Source organism: Dioscorea cayenensis, chromosome 9 (genome assembly GCF_009730915.1).
Source record: "Dioscorea cayenensis subsp. rotundata cultivar TDr96_F1 chromosome 9, TDr96_F1_v2_PseudoChromosome.rev07_lg8_w22 25.fasta, whole genome shotgun sequence".
NCBI classification, from domain to species: Eukaryota; Viridiplantae; Streptophyta; class Magnoliopsida; order Dioscoreales; family Dioscoreaceae; genus Dioscorea; species Dioscorea cayenensis.
Window position 1 is genome coordinate 8,294,719 of NC_052479.1, and position 7,959 is coordinate 8,302,677.

The window sequence follows — 7,959 nt, forward strand, 5'->3', positions numbered from 1 at the left end:
CTTTGTTTTCTTGTAGTAATGTCTCCGATTTTCAGTCAAATCCCTAATCCTATGTAGAATGTCTACTATTTTTATTCAAACCCCTAATCCTATGTTTTATTTTGGAATGTCTCTCTATATTTTCAATCAAAACACTAATTCTATGAATGACTACGATTTTCCTAATCAAAATTATAATCTATGTTTTCTTAGAGTAATGTCTCAGTAAAGTCAAACCCTAATCCTATGTTTTCTTTTCAGAGTGCCTACAATATTTAAATCTCAACCATAATCCTATGTTTTCTTTTCGCATTACAAAACAAGCCAATGTTTTCAATTCAAAAACATAGGATTGAAAACCCTAATACTATGTTTTTTTGTAAGATAGTAGACGTTTTAAATGATAGTTTCAAATTGCTCTAACTTTTTTAAATCATAATCCCATAATCCTTTGTCCTATTAGAAATAAGTAACGATGAAAACCCTAATCTAAATGTTATTACAATGTCTAATTTTTAATCAAATCTTAATCTTATGTTTTCTTTTGGGAATGTCTCTTATTTTTTAATCAAAACAATAATCCTATGTTTTCTTTTCATAATGCCTCATATTTTTCAAAACCCAAATCCTATGTTTTTTTCTGAATGTCTACTATTTTTGAATTAGAACCCTAAAACTATGTTTTCTTTTGGAAATGCCCCATATTTTCGGTTTTAAATCAAGACACTACTTCTGTATTTTTCTTTTGAAGAATTCTCTCTCTATAAATCAAAACTCTAATCTTATATTTTCTCTTGCGATTGCCTACTATTTTTGAATCAAAACCCTAATCTTTGTTTTCAAAATATTTCATATTTTTTAATCGTAATTCAAATTTTTAATTATTTTTGCAAAAGCCTCCTATTGTTTAGTGAAAATCCTAATCTTAGGTTTCTTTTGGTGAGTGTCTCTTTTTTGAATACAAAAACAATAATCTTTTTACTTTCTTTTTCCCTATGTCCACTATCGTTTGTTTTTGGAATATACTGTTATTTTTATATCAACACCATAATAGCAATGTCATCTATTTTTATTCAAAACCTTAATCCTATTTTTACTTTTTAGAAATGTCTCCTTATAATCAAAACCATAAACTTTTTGTTTCCTTTTGGGAATGCCTACTATTTTTCAATCAGAATCCTAATCCTATGTTTTCTTTTACAAATGTTTTTGAAAAATTATGAGACATTATGAAACGATTTGAAATGTCTCATATATTTTAAAAAATGGAGACATTTCAAAAAAGATCTAACCCTATCCTTTAATAAGAAAACCTAAATACTATGTTTTTCTTTTTTGAAATGTCTCATTTTTAATCAAAATCCTAATCCTCTTTTGGTAATGCATCCTATTTTTAAATCAAAACAGTCATTCTATTTTTTCTTTTTTAATGTCTCCTATTTTTCAATCAAAATACTAATTCTATGTTTTCTTTTCGGAATGTCTCCTCTTTTTAATCAAAACCCTAATCCTTCGTTTTCTTATGAAAATCTTTGTTATTTTTCAATCAAAACCCTAATCCTATATTTTCTTTTGGAAATGTCCCCTGTTTTTTGTTTAAATCAAAACCCTAATCCTATGTTTTGTTATAGTAATGTCCCCTATTTTTCAATCAAACCATTAATCCTGAATTTTCTTTTCTAAATATTTGCTATTTTTATTCAAATCCCTAATGCTATATTTTTTTTTCGGAATACCTACTATATTTTATTCAAAACATTAATATTATGTTTTCATTTTAGAATGTCTTCTATTTTGGAAACAAAACCCAAATCCCATGTTTTCATTTCTTAATGTCTCCCTATTTATATGTTTTTAATAAAAAAACTCTAATTCTATGTAGAATGCCTACTATATTTTGAATCAAAAAAATAGTATATTTGAATAAAAGATGTCCCTTATTTTTGGGTTTGATTAAAAACTAAAAAAACAAGGGGACATTTCAAAAAACAAAAAGATAGGATTAGGGGTTTCTAATCAAAAAAATAGAAATGGCTCCAATTTGACTTATGGTTTTGATTAAAAAATATTAGGCATTATGAAAAGTGAACATAACATTTATCGATAAATAGGGAGACATTAAGAAAACATTCAATTATTTCGGAATGAAATATAGGACACATTAATATAAGAAAACATAGGCAATGGTTTAGATTCAAAACTAATAAATAAGAAACATTCCAAAAAGAAAAAATAAGAGGCATTATGAAAAGAAAAAATAGGAGGCATTTCATAATGTCTCATTTTCTTGAATCAAAACCGTGATCCTATCTTTTGTTTTGGGAGTTTCAGCTAATTTTTTAGCAAAACGCTAATCTAATGTTTTATTTTCGGAACATCTCATATTTTCATTCAAAACATTAATCTTATGCATTTTCTTTTCGGAATGGCTCCACTTTTTCAATCAAAACCTTAAGCCTATATTTTTTTTTTCAGAATGTCTCCTATCTTTTAATCAAAACCCTAATCCTATGTTTTCTTTTCGGAACATGTTCTATTTTTCATTTTTATATCAACACCCTATTGTTTTTTTTCTTTTCTAAAAATCTCATATTCTTGAATCAACATAATAAATGATTTAATTTGTAAATGTCTACTATTTTTGAATCAAAAATCTAATCTTATGCTTTCCTATTAATGTCACCTATTTTTCTATCAAAACCTTAATCTTATGTTTTCTTTTGTATATGTCTGCTATATTTTAATCAAAACAATAATCGTATGTTTTCTTTCCGTAATGTCTCATATAGTTTTTTAATCAAAAACCTAATCATAAATTGTTTTTTGAATTCCTCCTATTTTTTAATCAAAACTCAAATCGTATGTTTTCTTTTCTGAATGGTTTGTATTTTTTAATAAAACCCCTGAACTTATGTTTCTTTTGAGAATGTCTACTATTTTTGAATCAAAACCATAATTGTATGTTTTCTTTTCGTAATGACTCATATTTTTTAATCAAAATACTAATCCTATGTTTTTTTGGAATGCCTCCTATATTTTTATGAAAAACATAAATTTATGTTTTTTTTAATGTATACTATTTTTGAATCAAAACAATAACCCTATGTTTTCTTTTCCAAATGTCTCATATTTTTCAATAAAAACATTATACACATGTTTTCCTTTCGGGATGTCTACTATTTCTGAGTCAAAACCCTAATCCTATATTTTCTTATAGTAATGTCTCCTATTTTTCTTTCATAACACTAATCCTATGTCTTCTTTTACTAATGTCAACTATTTTTCAATCAAAACTCTAATCCTATGTTTTCTTTTCGGAATGCCTGCTATATAAGAATCAAAATACTAACCCTATGTTTTCATTCTAGAATGTCTCCTATCTTTCAATCAAAACCCTAATCCAATATTTTCTTTTTGAAATGTCTCCTATCTGTCATTAAAAACCCAAATCCTATATTTTCTTTTCTTAATCTTTCCTATTTATCAGTTTTGAATGAAAACCCTAACATTTGTTTTCTTAGAGGAATGTCTCCTATTTTTCAATAAAAAACTTAATCTTTTCTTTTCCTTTTGAAATGTCTGCTAATTTTTAATAAAAACTCTAATCCTAAGTTTTCTTTTCGTAATGTGTCCTAGTTTTCAGTTTTGAATCAAAATCCTAATCCTTTCTTTTTTTTGGAATGTCTCATTTTTTTGATCAACTATGTATTATTTTCAAAAAGACTGGATTAGGGTTTTGATTCCAAACCCTATTTTTGATAGTAGACATTACTACAAGAAAACATGTTTGAATCAAACCCCTAATCCTATGTTGTTTTTCGGAACGCTTACCATATTTGAATCAAAACTCTAATCCTATATTTTCTTTTTTTAGAATGTCTCCTATTTTTCAATAAAAACCCTAATCCTATGTTTTTATTTTCGGAATGCCTACTATATTTGAATCAAAGCCCTATTTTTAAGTTTTTGAATTAAAAACCCTAATTATATGTTTTTCTTTTCGTAATGTTTCATATTTTTTTAATCAAAAATCCGAAAACTATGCTTTCTTTTTGCAAGGCTTCTTATTTTTTTCGAGTTTTTGAATCAAAACCCTAATCTTATGTTTTCTTTTCAAAATGTTGCATATTTTTCAATCAAAACCATAATAGTTGTTTTATTTTCGAATGCCTCGTATTTTTTTCAATTGAAACGGTAATCGTATGTTTTCTTTTCGGAATTCCTACTATATTTAAATCAAAACACTAATCTTATGTTTTGTTTTCATCATATCTCCTATCTATCAATCAAAACCTTAATCTTATGTTTTCTTTTTGGAATAAGTCCTATTTTACGGTTTTGAATCAAAACCCTAATCCTTTCTTTCCTTTTTGGAATGTCTACTATTTATTAATCAAAAGCTTAATCCTATGGTTTCTTATAGTAATGTCTACTATGTTTAAAAAACAGGAAAAATTACTATAGGAAAACATTGTATTCAGGGTATTGTTTGAAAAAAAACCATTGGATTTAGTAATGTCTCATATTTTTCAATCAAACCCTAATCCTATGTTTTCTTTTGGGAATGCCTGCTATTTCTTAATCAAAACCCTAATCTTATGTTTTTCTTTAGAAATGTCCCCTATTTTTCAATCAAAACATAATACATTCTTGTTCAAGTCGGGTGAATTTCTTTAGGGTGCGATCATACCAACACTGAAGCACTGTATCTCATCAGAACTTTAAAGTTAAATGAACTTTGGTGAGAGTAGTACTAAGGTTGCTGATGTCCTCCGAAGTCCTCATGTTGCACCCCTCCCCCTTTTCTTCCTACATGGTTTATTTTTATGATTTAATTAATTAAAAAATAAGAATAATAATAATAAAATGAAAGACAAAACTATATTTTTAATCAAAACCCTAATCATAAGTTTTTTTAGAGTAATGTCTCCTATCTTTTGTTTGGAGAATCTCTGCTAATTTTTAATAAAAACAATAATCCTATGTTTTCTATTCATAATGACTCCTATTTCTAATAAAACACCTAATCCAATATTTTCTTTTCGGAATGCCTCTTATTTTCGAATCAAAATTCTAATCTTGTGTTTTCTTTTGGGATGCCAGCTATTTTTGAATGTATGCTATTGTTGAATCAAAACCCTATTCCTATATTACCTTTTCGCAGTGTCTCCTATCTTTCAATCAAAACCCAAATCATATGTTTTTTTACTTTTTTTGTAGTGTGTCCTATTTTTTTAATCATAACACTAATACTATGTTTTTTTTAAATGTGTTTTATTTTTCAGCTTTGAATGAAAACACTAATCCGCTGTTCTCTTTTCGGAATATCTCATTTTTTTTAATCAAAACCCTAATAGTATCTTTTGTTTTGGGAATGTCTGCTAACTTTTTATCAATATGCAAATCTGATGTTTTCCTTTCAGAATGCCTCATATTTTTCAATGAAAACTGTCACGCCCCGTTCCGCGGGTCGCACATATGACATACTGCCATGACAACCCAGGGGAGGTCAAACACCTACTTCAACCCTAGATCACCATAAGGCTAACCTTTTCCTTGCACAATACCACTATAATCACAAGGAACAACTTAACAATAATTACTCACAACAATCATCTTACCCATATTCAACGGATTGACACCAAGGTAATAAGTATATATAACCACACTAAAATAAAGGTAGCAACAACAACAATGGCAACCACAACAAGTCCAAAAACACAGAGTATGTGATAAGTACTTATGTATTAAGAATGTAAAGTATTATTTCCTTATAATGAGCATTACTTTCATCAGGTTTAAGCACTGATACATGTGTACTTGTGTTCTTTTGTGCATGTATGATTGTGAAGCTAAGTACTAAGAAAAGAAGCCAAAAGTAGATCATGAATGCACTATTTGGTGGAATCTTGGAAGGAACAAATGTGAAGACACAAGTGGGGCTCTAAGATACGTGAATGTGTGCCAACCTCTATTTATTCAAGTCATTACAATGAGTTGGAGGGGCACGAAGGCAGTTACATTTGTGTATCCTGACTTGTGCATTGATAACAAGATCTTGCGCATCCTGACTTGTGCATTGATAATAAGATCTTACTAATGAGGCCTTTGATTAAAGAAGAGTTGCGATCTATGGCATAAATGTGTGCCCATTTATGTTGCCTCGATGAAAAGTGTGGAATTGGGATTGTTTTAGTGGAGTACTATTATAGCTCACTGTAGCAAATCAATGTAGCAGTTACTGTTTACAGCCGCCCAAAAATCAGGTTTCCAGAGAATCCTCCGGTCGTGTGGAAATTCCCCAGGACCGTGTGGAGAATCCACAGGGGTGTGTGGATGCCCGATTCCAACCCTATTTAAGTCGTGATTCAGCCCGATTTTTGGGGATCCTTTTCACTCTTCTCTCTAACTTTTCTCTATCTTTTTGGAGGCCGTCAGCTAGTGTTTTGAGAGGCTTTTTGCAAGCCTTTGGAGTGGTTCTATGGATTTGACACCGCACTCCGCTTGGAAGAAGGTTTTTGGGGGAGCTTTCATTGGCATCGATTCGATGAGGTGTGACCTAGGCCGGACAAGGGGAACTTTGGAGAAGATGAGGCTACTCCATAAGACCATCAACATGAATACTGAGGGGTTTTTCCAATGGATCACATGTTTTTTACTTTCGATTTCATTATTGATTGTATCTTGCTCCTTGGAGAGCTAAACCCCCTAGTGGGTACTTGGATTTTGTAAACCCTAGGATGTTATTGTTTCTTTAACCTTTTATTATGTTTTCCTTAATTGATGTTTTAATTGAGTTTCAATATTGAATGCTTGTTAAATGATTTCTCCCTTAGATGACACTAGGGTTATGAGTTCATCTTGGTAACCTTTGTGGATGGGTGAGATGCCACGAGGGTTAGACAAAGCTAGATTGGAGAGGGTTGAGAGGGTGAGTGGAGAGGTAGTGGCGTGTCCCCTTTCCCCTCCAGTGTGATTTATCCTACCTCCAATTCCTAGAGTTCTTTGCAATTACAATAGAGTGAAGAACTAAAGGATGAACTCCACTGGGCTTAGTTGCACGAGCAACAGAGTGAAGCGTTGAAGTGACTTTAGTTTCTGGTGCTTAATTGTGACTAGGGGTATTTCGCCTGGACCAAAGGGTTAGATCTACACATAGAAATAGGGTTTATCACTTGGAATCCCTAGAACTCCTTGCAACTTTACACAGTGTGAGGTGTTGAGACTCAGCGATTTCTCCACCGGGACATAGTTTAGAGTTAATCACGGTTGACCTTAGGTTTGGGACCATGTGCTTTTGGATTTCCATGACTCATTAAGTATTAGTTAGGAAGTATAATAGTAGGTCTTGCACTTGAAACATTAGTCCTAGGGGGAGCATTGTCCGAGTACCCCACTTCTATCGATTGCCTTTCCTCTCATTTACTTGTGCCTCTCATTCTTGTTTCTTTTATTTCTGTTTGCATCACATCTTATCAGCATAATCCTTATTTATCTTCACTTGGTTAAGTAGCAATTTTGTTACTTTTATGCCCTACTCTCTGTGGATACGATACCCCATTCTATTGGGATTTTGATAAATGCTTGTGTGATAAGAATGCGAAGCGTTCTTTCCTTATGATGAGCATTACTTTTGTCAAGTTTTAGCGCTAATACGTGTGTATTTGTGTACTTTTATGCAGGTTGAGTTGTGAGGCCGAGTATTTGTGAAAGAAGCCATTGTAGATCGTTTTACGCATTATTTGGAGGAGATCTTGAGAAGGCTCAAACGTGGAGACATGAGTCAAGTTTAGAATGCTAGAAAGTATGCCAACCTCCTTGTATTCGAGCTAAGGCAATGATTCGAAGGGGCACGAAGGCAGTTACATCCTAGTATTCTGGCTTGTGCATATTTAGCAAGATCTCCACCAACGTGACCGTTTATTGAATAACCAAGGTGATTTACGATGTGAACGTGTGCCCGTTTACGTTACCTCGATG

At 31.2% G+C, this 7,959-nt stretch overlaps 1 pseudogene; it reads left to right on the plus strand.

Annotated features, from left to right (window-relative positions):
• Positions 1-4,655: 4,655 nt before the first annotated feature.
• On the plus strand, positions 4,656-4,774 carry LOC120269525 (annotated as a pseudogene).
• The last annotated feature ends 3,185 nt before the right edge of the window (positions 4,775-7,959 follow it).